The following is a 10,320-nucleotide window of genomic DNA, read 5'->3' as shown; positions in this document are numbered from 1 at the left end:
TAGGTGAGAGAAGGGTTTTACTTGAAAGCAGCCCATTTCTGCACCACTATTTACCAGGGAAGGGCTGGGCGGAAAGGCTTTGGAGTTGACAGAGAAAACGGCCCCTCTTTCCCGGGAAGGGAGAACACACCCAGGAGGCTCTCCAAGGCCGGGGAGTTCTTCGGGGAGCTCCTTCCTTCCAGACGCTGAGGGGCTCAGACAGGAGTCCTGCGTCATCAAAACCCTTGAATCCCTGGTTCCTAAGGTGTTCTTCAAAGTGAAACACTTTGGAGCTGTGAGAAACACAGTTCTGCTGTTTGTAAGCCGCCCAGGTCTGGTGCCCTCGAGTGGGGCTGTGTGGGCACAAGGCAGACACTGGGTAAAGAGCGCCAGGAGCGTTCTGCCATCATGCCAGGGTGGTGGTGGCAGTCAGGGCCAGAACGGCCCAGTCCGGCAGACACAACTGAGGGAGGGTGGTGGGTGACGCAGGCTGCAGAGGTGGCCGTGCAGGATTTTTCAGTTCTCAGGTTCCATAAACAGCTGGCGGACTCTGAGAGGAAAGGACAGGGGCACCCCACATCCATCAGAATTTGAGTGCTCATGCAACCCCCAGGTTTACAGCAAGGTTCCCACAGTGACCACACCTGTGCGCCACCCCCATCCTCTTTTTTATTTATTTATTTATTTTTATCTCTTTGAGACAGGGTCTTGCTGTACGGTTCAGGCTGGGCTTGAGCTCACTTTGTAGCCCAGGCTGGTCTCGAACTTGCAATGATCCTCCTGCCTCAGCCTCCTGAGTGCTGGGATGACAGGCCTGTACCACCACGCCAGGCTTCCCATCCTCTTATTTGCTCCCTCAGCAGTTCTGCCCTTAATGCAGTCTTCAGAGCCACCTTCCCTTGCTTGGGGAGTGGTGCCTCGCCACAGTGGGGGCTGAGGTTTTCGAGGAAGGAGCCCTACTGCAGGCCCCGAAGGTGATGGTCCCCAACAGGAGATGCACAGGCCTCAGGACAGTCCCTTTTTCTCACCCCAACAGCTCCAACTTACCTAGGCGTGGTGCCTGGGGTCCCCTTCCATCCCCACTGTCCTTCCAGAATCCTTTCTGTGCAATACAAATACCCTGGAAGGAGGATGTCCTTGCATCCACATGAAGGAGGTAAACTTAATACCACACATCCCAGCAACTGTTAGGTCCTTAAAAGAGTGACTTCACTGCCCCCATCCTCACATGGAGGAAGATGAGGTTCTCTCAGGTCAAGTAACTGAGTCACAGTCCTGTGAGCAGGGTGAGCCACCTCCTAAGCCCTCGCCCTCTGGGCGTGCTGTGGGCTTCAGGGCAGTGTGGTGGCCAGGGGTGATGGCGGAGAGGGCATAGGTCCTCAGTCACCTTGTGGGAGCCACTGGGAGTAAAGAATTCTCAGTATTTGTGCCCAGCAAGCGCCAGCCCAAGTCCAAGGTGCACGTGTGCAGCCATACCTGCACTCCCTTCTCAGGCCGGCGCAGCTGCTTGGCCAGAGGCTGCTTCTTGCCCTCCTTTCTGTCCCTTACCCACCTCCCCGCACGGTGGCTCTCAGTCTCGACTCCCAGCCTGTCCTTTTACCATATTTCAGCTCTTCCTGCGTAGCCCTTCTAATCTCTACCCCAGCCTCTCTCCGGGGTTATCATGCCTCTCCCTTACTTCTAGCCCCCCACCCACCCACTGTGACATCGGCAGCACAGAGCACTTGGAAGGCTCCCCAGTGCCTACAGGACAGAGCCCGGCTGGATGCTCACAGGCAGGCAGGGCGAGAACCCATCGGACAGAGCCAGTTCTCAGAGCCAGGGCATCTTGTCCTCCTCGGGAATCGTTCCCTCAAGCCCCTCTCAAACTGAAACAAACCCAGTGCCATTCTACACAAGCTGCTTCTGTCCCCTCCACATGGGTAGATGACAGTGACCCAGAGTCCCAAAATCGTCTGTCCATGGGTCCTCCTCATGGGGTAGCACTGTCATCTTTACGCATACAAATGCCCTGCCCAAGGCCCACTAGCGCTTTCCAACACAGTGAAACCTGCCGCATGTAGTGCAGCTCTTGAAATTCCTGGGGAGGATGAAGAAATGAAGACAAGAGTCAGGATGCAGAAAGCTGAGGTCAGGTGGAGCACCCCTCTCCTGATGGGAGCAAGGACCACCCAACAACTGCATCACATCTACTTATATAGTCAGCATAAGAGGCTGTTTACAGAATTTTAAGGAGAGGGTATGATCTGAAACAGGAACAACATCCACCCAACGAAACAGCATGCCTTGGTGGTTATACGGGAACAAGAGAGGAGTTGTCTATATAATCTCAGAGGAAGGCCACATCATTCTGTGCACCAGCTCCCTGAGCTGTGTACACTGCTCAGGGGACCCTGCCAAACTCAGGAGAAGCAGGGACCTTGTTCGACCTGAGGTACAAACAGCTTCACCCCAGCTCAGCCTGCCTGTGAAATCTGGAGCTCCTCAAGCACTGAGCTGCAACTGGCCACACCCCGTTTCTGCTGTTTCACACACTTCAGGCTTTGGCGGGGACTTGTCCTCCCTCCCAGAATGCTCCAAGTACTACATTGCCTCATTGCAAGCCAACCCAGCATCTACTTCTGATCTATCATTTCTGCGGTTATGTCCGTGGGCCACACTAGAGCAGAGGATGGTATGTCTGAAGTGACATAGTATATGTAGCGTCCTGTACCATGCCTACAACACTGCACATGCTCAATAAAGTGTGCCAGGAAGCCAGGTGTGGTGGTGCCGACCTGTAATCCTAATACTGAGGGAGGCAGAGGTGGGAGGGTCTCAAGTTCAAGTCCCACTTGGGTAATTTAGACCCTTTCCCCCCGCAAAAAAAAAAAACTAAAAAAAAAAAAAAGGTCAGGGCTGTAGCTCAGTGGTAGAGTGCCTGGGGTTTTGATTCCCAGGACCTAAAAAACAAAAACAAAACCAACTATGCTGAGAACTAGGGATACAAAAACAAAACAGCATGCCTTGGTGGTTATACGGGAACAAGAGAGGAGTTGTCTATATAATCTCAGAGGAGATTATATAGACAAGAGATTATACAGACATTATAATCTCAGAGGAGATTATATAGACAAGAGATTATATAGACATTATAATCTCAGAGGAGATTATATAGACAAGAGATTATATAGAGATTATATAGCCTCTATATATTATATAGAGATTATATAGCCTCAGGGCTACGCAGGAAGAGCTGAATCTTACCTCCCTCAGCGGCACAGTACCTGCCTGGCAGCACAAGGATTTCCAGAACTAAAAAAAAAATAAAAAAATTTGAAAAACGAAAACAACAACGACAACAAAAAACCTATGCTGAAAGATGAAGGAGAACCACGGAGGAGAAACAAAGATGCTGGAGCCCTGGAGACAAATGTTGACAGGGGATGGCGGCAGAGGAAGTTTCCTGAGGCTTCCTTATATGTCAGGGTGGAGCGATGGCCTTCCGCGCACCATGAGCGCATGGAGCATAGCGTGGGAACACTAGGCCCGGCGGCACTGCTGGGGCAGTAAGGGTCAGGAAATGATGAGAAATAGGCTGGGATGGGTCGCCAGCCCTGCCTCGTGGCCCTGAACTTTAACCTCTGGGCGACTGAGAGTCACAGAGAACACCCAGGCTGTGTATCCAAGAGACCGGCAGTGTGCAAAGGGTGAGGCTGGAGTTGGGGGATGCTGCAGCCATCCAAGCAGCCACGGGCTGGGACGGGGACACAGGAGAGGAACAGGTTTGGGGGTGAAGATGCTGTTTGGACTGGCTCTTGCCAAGTTTGCGGTGCTCCGAGCACAGTCTGGTGGAGGACGCCGCATTGCTCTCTCCCTAGGACAGCAGAGCGAACTGCAAACGTGAAGGACTTCTGGGGAGGTGGCGCTCGGAAAGGGCCAGTGACACATCCCGGCAAGGCTGGACTCGGAGGGGCTGTGGTGCCCGCGCTCGCGCTCGCTCGTGCGCTGCACTCCGGGGTGCGTGGCCATCAGGAGGGCGAGGTCCCGCACGCTGGGTGGCCGCGCTGCGCTCCCGCAGGAGTGCGGGGGACCCGGTGACGCAGGGGAGAGCTGAGCAGGCGGGCGCCGCGCACCGGTACCCCTTGCGATGGCCCGCAGGGTGCGGTCGAGCCGGGCGCGGGGACTGGGGCGCTGCGCTGCCCCGCTGCGGTCTACAGCCGCACCCCCTCGGTTTCGCCCCGGCTCCCCCAGCCTCCGCCGCTCCGGGTACCTGCGGTCGCCTCTCCCGGAGGCCGCCCCCTGCCGGGCGCTCCGAGAGGCCAAGGGCGCGGGCGGCCCTTCGCGACCGCGGTGGCAGCGGCGGCTCCCGCGGCAGCACCTGGACAGCGCGGCTGGCGGGGGCGGCTTTTCCCGCCCCGCCGGTGCCTCCCTCCCAGTCTGGCGGGGGCGCCAGCGTCCCAGGACGGCCTGGGGTCCCAGCGCAAGTCCACCCCCGTCCGAAACCAGAGGGGATCGCAAACACATTGAGAACCATCGCTAGACGCGGGGAGAAACCTGTCCCAGAGGTCGGGCGGCCTCTCCCTTCTGGCGCCTGGAGCACGCCCTGCATCCCACTGGGCGGCCTGACGCCCCGCCAAGGGCTCTGTGGAACCCTTCCCCTCCTGCCACGCTGGGCCAGAGCCGGCCTGCCAAGGCCGCCTCTGCCTGAGCGGGGCCAGGGCTAGGGGCTGGGTCATGCACGGGTCATGGGTCAGGCGCGGCACACGACAGGGCCGGGAGGCGGCAAGTCGCTGCCCGAGCCTGATGGCGGAGGCTGCAGGCCAGGCCTGGCTGGGTACTGGGATGCGACCCAGTTTACAGACTTCTGATCCCCAGGCCTCCGAGGGAGGATAAGCTGCAGCCCGCCTCCAGTGCGCACTTTCTTTGAAGTCCCATACTTTATCCTAGATCATGTGCATTTTTAGTTCCTTTAAACTACTACTGACAAGTGGAATATGCTTTGGCCAGGGCAAGCCCCGCTGGTATGGCCCAGCAGGGCTCTGGGTGGCTCAGCGAAGGACAAGGGGCAGCAGGGCACCGTGGCCTGTTTGAAAAGGCCTTCTCCAGCTCCTAGGCACCCTGGAGACGTCTTTCATGGTGGGTGGGTGGGAGCGGGGCACAGAGCAGGGCTGAGGGCCTTTGTCTCATTTGGGGCTGGGGCCGTATTATAGGTGCTCATGCAATACAAATCTTAGGTCCAATAAATGAAAACTGATTCTGGCCAGCTGGGTATTCTTGAATGTGCCACACCCCGAGCCAGGAGTTTTATATAAATTCTCATTTATCTTCAACCCATTAAATGTTCATAGACCCCCATCTCACAGTAGATGAAACTGATGTTCACAGTGGTTAACACCTCTGAGACCAAGCTGAGGAGCCAGGTCTTACACCCAGGCCTGCCTGCCCCTTCCGGCCAGCCTGCCATCAGGCCATCTGTCCCTCTCCAGTGGACCGAGCTGATGGGACCTTCCCCACTCCAGTACTTATGGTCTTGGATGAACAAGGGCCCAAGAATGCTGCCCATCTGCCCACACAGCCAGTGGCCAGATCTGGAGATGCCACCTGCAGTGTAAACATGCCCTAACCCTCACCCACAAAGCCCTGTCCAGCTGGGCAGCACAGGGCACTGAGGACGCCAGTGTCCCCTGACCCACAGGCCACTGACAGAGGACTTGAACACCCATCTAGCCCCCGAGCCCACAGCAACACGGCTTCCTCCAGGAAGTCTTCTAGGATCTCCACACTGGAGAGGTTGCTCCCTTCTCAGACTACATTTCTGCTTCTCATGCAGTATTTAGCGCATTTTTAAACCCTTGCATTCTCTAGTCTCTTCAGATGTCTAGCCAAAAGTACTGAGAGTATCTCTTACCTGTCTTCCATGAAGCCAGGCACCACTGCTACACCTAGTAGGCACTCAGTGTTAAGGAAATGAAGACTTAATAATCCAGCAAGCTACTCAGCAGGCACTATGCTAAAGACCAAGTGGTAGTACCTTTACATACACTGCTGGAATCCAGACAACTCTTTAAGACTATTTAATTCACATGATTAGAAATGCTCCTAGGATTTCTTTTTGTACCAGGAATTAAACTCAGGACCTTGCGCTTGCCAGGCAGGCACTGTGCCGCTGAGCTATCTCTCCAGCCCTGAAATGCTCCTAAAACAGTCAGGGGCTGGGAATTCATCCCCAGGTTTTTTGTACTGGGGATTGAACCTAGGGCTTTCACACTGAGCAACATCCCTATCCCCTTTTTAAAATTTTGAGGGCTGATGATAGAGCTCAGCAGCATACAGCACCTACCTGGCAAGTGCAGGTCCTGAGTTCAATTCCTGATACCCCAAAACATAAAATCTTAAGACAAGTCTTACCAGGTTGCCCAGGCTGGCTTCAAACTTTCAATCCTCCTGCACCAGCCTCTTCAGTAGCTGGGATTGCAAGAATGCACCAAGTTGCCATGCCTCGCGACTTTTGATTCTTAACTTCAGGACTTGTTTAGATATACGATCTATGTAGTTCAGGCTGGCCTTGAATACACTCTGTAGCCCAGGCTGGCTGAGGACTCAGAGATGCTCCTGCCTCAATCTTCCAAGTGCTGGTATTACAGGCATGTGCCACCATGCCCAGCTTTGTTTCCTAATCTGCATCATTATCTGTTTAGAACTGTATTAGTCCTTGTTCTAAACTGTTTACAAGTACACATCCTCAGAATAACTCTATCATGTATGTCCTCAATTTTAATAGTTGAGAAAGTACAGTGAAATTAAGTAATTGCTCAAAATCACAGCAGCTGGCTACGTGGCAGAACTGGACAACAGCCAGACTAGATCTGAACCCCAGCCCACCTGCTGTACCAGCTTAGAACATGCATTTATGAGCCACTTTTCCAAGCTAATCGTATTTGCATCTTGTCACAACCCCACAGCGGGCTAGGTTTTATGCCTCCCATCACGCGTTGCTGTTGAGCCACTGCCTACGTTAGAACCTTCACCCTAGCACTTGCTGTGTTGACTTCAAGTGAGTCACTTAACCTGGGCTCCTGTTTTCTCACCAGCAGCATAAGGAAAATTACAGGAGTTGTGTAAGGATTGCAGGGATCAATGCAAAAGAGTGCTGCACATGGTGTATGTTACGTGAACCACCTTCAGTAATAGCTTTAGCCAGAATCAGAAAGAACTGTCCTGTGTAAATGACTTTGAAGGTAACTGATGTTTATTCTCTTTAATCATAGATCGACCTTCTCCTAATATGTATTACCTTTTCTATCTTCCTAAAAATGGGCATGATACTCTTTGCCTCTGTCATCTTTAATCCTTACAACAACCCTGGGAGGAAAGCATTCCCTTGAAGGACCAGAAAGGTTAAGAGACCAACCCTGTCACACAGGTAGGCAACTGGAAGGCCAGAATCTATTTGTGTATTCGTTTGTTTGTGGTCTTATAATTGTTGCCCAGGCTGGCCTGAACTCCTAGGTTCAAATAATCCTCCTGTTTCAAGAAGCTGGGACACAGGCATGTACCAGCATGCCCAACTCAAGACAATCTTGTTATATTTGCACAGATAACATCAGGACCTAAATGTTTTTTTTAAAAAGTTAAGATTTTAAAAAAACCACCTGGGCCAGGGAAATAGCTCAGTGGCAAAGCACTCGCCTGGCAAGTATAAAGTCATGAGTTTGATTCCCAGTTAAAAAACAAACAGCTCTCATTTTGTCTTGTATTGCAGTACCCACTGAATGATGATTATATTTCATTAAAAAACTTAACATACTGAAAATTTCATATACAACAGATCAAAACAGATACGCAAACTCATCCCCAAGAGACATAGTTACCCAACCAGCCAAACCAGATTGAAACCTGATTATATGAACCTGATAAAAGTGTCCCTGACTTGGGCAGCCGTCATTGCTAAGATTAGGAGACTGAGGCAGAGTCATTTTAGCACAAGCAAAGGAAATGTATTCATCTAATCGTGAGTGGCTGTTTTTACCAGGAAGTGGCACTCTGGTCTCTGTGTTAGTCCCTGTGAACAAGTGCAATGGGAGCTGTTCTGCTGATGAAAATCAGGTTTTACACTTGGACCAGGATGAATTCACTGACGTGATGGATGCCACTTAAGTGAGGCCTTTTGGGATACTGTCTGATATCTCGCCAACCCTAGCATCAGTGTGGCCTTATGTTTCAAAACATTTTTCTTGTCACTATGCTTTTTCTGACGAACAGAATACTGTGTCCCAGAGACACTGCTTCTGGGGAGCCTTCCCCAATCCTCTCATTAGGACTCACCCTCTCCTTCTCCGGGCCCCAGCACTCCTTTGGTATTTTCAGCCTGCAATGTTGTGAAAGAAAGTGCACGTCCTAGCTCTCTCCCCTACTGTACCACAAAGTCAAGGCCCTTGTATGCATCTCCTCTGCCCTGGGCCTAGGACACAACAGGTCTTACCAAAGGTTAACAGAACGACGACTTCCTCACTGCGCATGCTGTAAACTCAACACAGAATTTTCTGACAGTAAGAGTACACTATAGATCCAGGCATGGGGAAGTGTTTGAATAGTCTTTCCCAGCAGTACAATGATTAAGTAGATTCTAGAGACAACTGGCGTGTGTGTGTGTGTGTGTGTGTGTGTGTGTGTGTGTGACTGGAGGTTGAACCCAGCGCCTTCAAGCAGAGCTATATCCCCACTCCTTTATTCATTTTTAAAATTTTGAGACAGGGTCTCACTAAATTGTCCAGGCTGGGCTCAAACTTGCAATACTCCTGCCTCAGCCTCCCAGTGCTGGGATTACAGGTATAAACCACCATGTCCCACAAGTCTGGGTTTGAATCCTAGCTCTAGCACCTTTTAGATTTGTGACTTTGGGCAAATTACTTAAGCTCATTGTTCCTGTTTTCTTGCTGTTGTTCTTTGGTTTTGTAATGGGAACTGAACTCAGGACCTTACGCTTGCCAGGCAGACACCTGTGCCACTGAGCTATATCCCTGGCCAGTTTTCTTATCTGTAAGCTGGGACAGTATCTTTAAATCAGGGCATGGAAATTAAATGAACCATATACATAAATTGCTTCAAATAGTAACAGGCACATAGTAAGTGCCATACAGTGGTACCTCGGTTCACAAACTTGATTCTATGGATGATTCACGAGGACCAAATCAAATTCAATGGTTTGGTTCAATGTTGACCTCATGGGCAAGTTCGATTTGGTTCTCATCCAGTTCAGTTTGCCACCAGAACTGTGGAGAGAAGTGAGTTCATGAACTAAGGTACCACTGTGTGTTAGCTTGCAGCTATTATTTAAAAATACTCGAGCCCAAAGAAAAACTGGAGGCCTTTAAAACAGCACAATCCACAGCTCAGCCTGGAATGACAAGGGGGGACATTAAATGAAACTCACAGAACAGAGAGATCCGAAAGTCGTCTTCCACTACTCCAGTGGTTCTCAAAGGGAGGTCTCTGGGCCAGTAATCACCTGCCACTGCTAGGAATGTGAATTCTTGGGTCCCTCTGTAGATCTACTGAATCAGAACCTCTGGGGGTGGGCCCCAGCAATCTGAATTTTAAGCTTTCCAGATGATCCTGATGCTTGAATTTTGAGAACTATTCCTTTCCTCCCACCAATAACATCTATTCAGACACTAAGACTTGTTAATTCTAAATCATTCATTCTCAGCTCCTTCTGGGCATCAGTCAGAACCACACTTCAGGCCCTCACCATCTCAACTGGATGACTACAGCAGCCTTCTACTTGCTCTCCCTGCTTTACCCAGTTTGCTCCTAGAGCAACCCCCACAGCGCCCCTAAGGATGCAACTACACACACATGCACACACAACAACCCACTCTTCTGCCCACAGACCTAAGCTCTAGTCACTGAGCTGCTCTGAACTCAATTCTATGAGTTAGGTGTGAAGGTATTTATTAGATGAGGAACAGGAAGTTCAGGAAGGCTAAATAACTTTCCCAAAGTAACTTTTCCATCACTTTCTCAAAAATGCCTGGGATTCAAACCCAGGAACAGATGAAACCCAGGAACAGATGACCTTATTAGATCACTATGCCTCCCAAGACTCCATGTCAACAGATGCAGACAAAGCCGTATGTTTCAGGCTCTGTCTCTTTTTGAGACAGGGTCTCGCTATGCAGTTCAGGCTGGCCTTGAGTTCACTTTGTAGCCCAGGCTGGCCTTGAACTCGAAGCAATCCTCCTGCCTCAGCCTCCCGAGTGCAAGGATTACAGGTGTGCACCACCATGCCCGGCCCAGACTCTGTCTCTGTATATATATTTCCTAACTTTCACAAACATAGGACAAAATAAGTAAAAG

General features: G+C 51.2%; 1 long non-coding RNA gene across 1 annotated transcript; it reads right to left on the bottom strand.

Moving 5' to 3' along the window:
• On the bottom strand, nt 1-1,643 carry LOC106150093. Its single transcript, XR_001236699.1, has 2 exons — nt 1,580-1,643; nt 1-529 (listed from the first exon to the last, which is right to left on the bottom strand). It is a non-coding gene; the product is annotated as an uncharacterized LOC106150093 (long non-coding RNA).
• Nucleotides 1,644-10,320: the final 8,677 nt, after the last annotated feature.

This window comes from Chinchilla lanigera, unplaced genomic scaffold (genome assembly GCF_000276665.1).
Source record: "Chinchilla lanigera isolate Chin_1 unplaced genomic scaffold, ChiLan1.0 scaffold00063, whole genome shotgun sequence".
NCBI lineage: Eukaryota > Metazoa > Chordata > Mammalia > Rodentia > Chinchillidae > Chinchilla > Chinchilla lanigera.
Note: the sequence above shows the minus strand (reverse complement) of the source record. Positions and strands in the feature narration are given on the sequence as shown.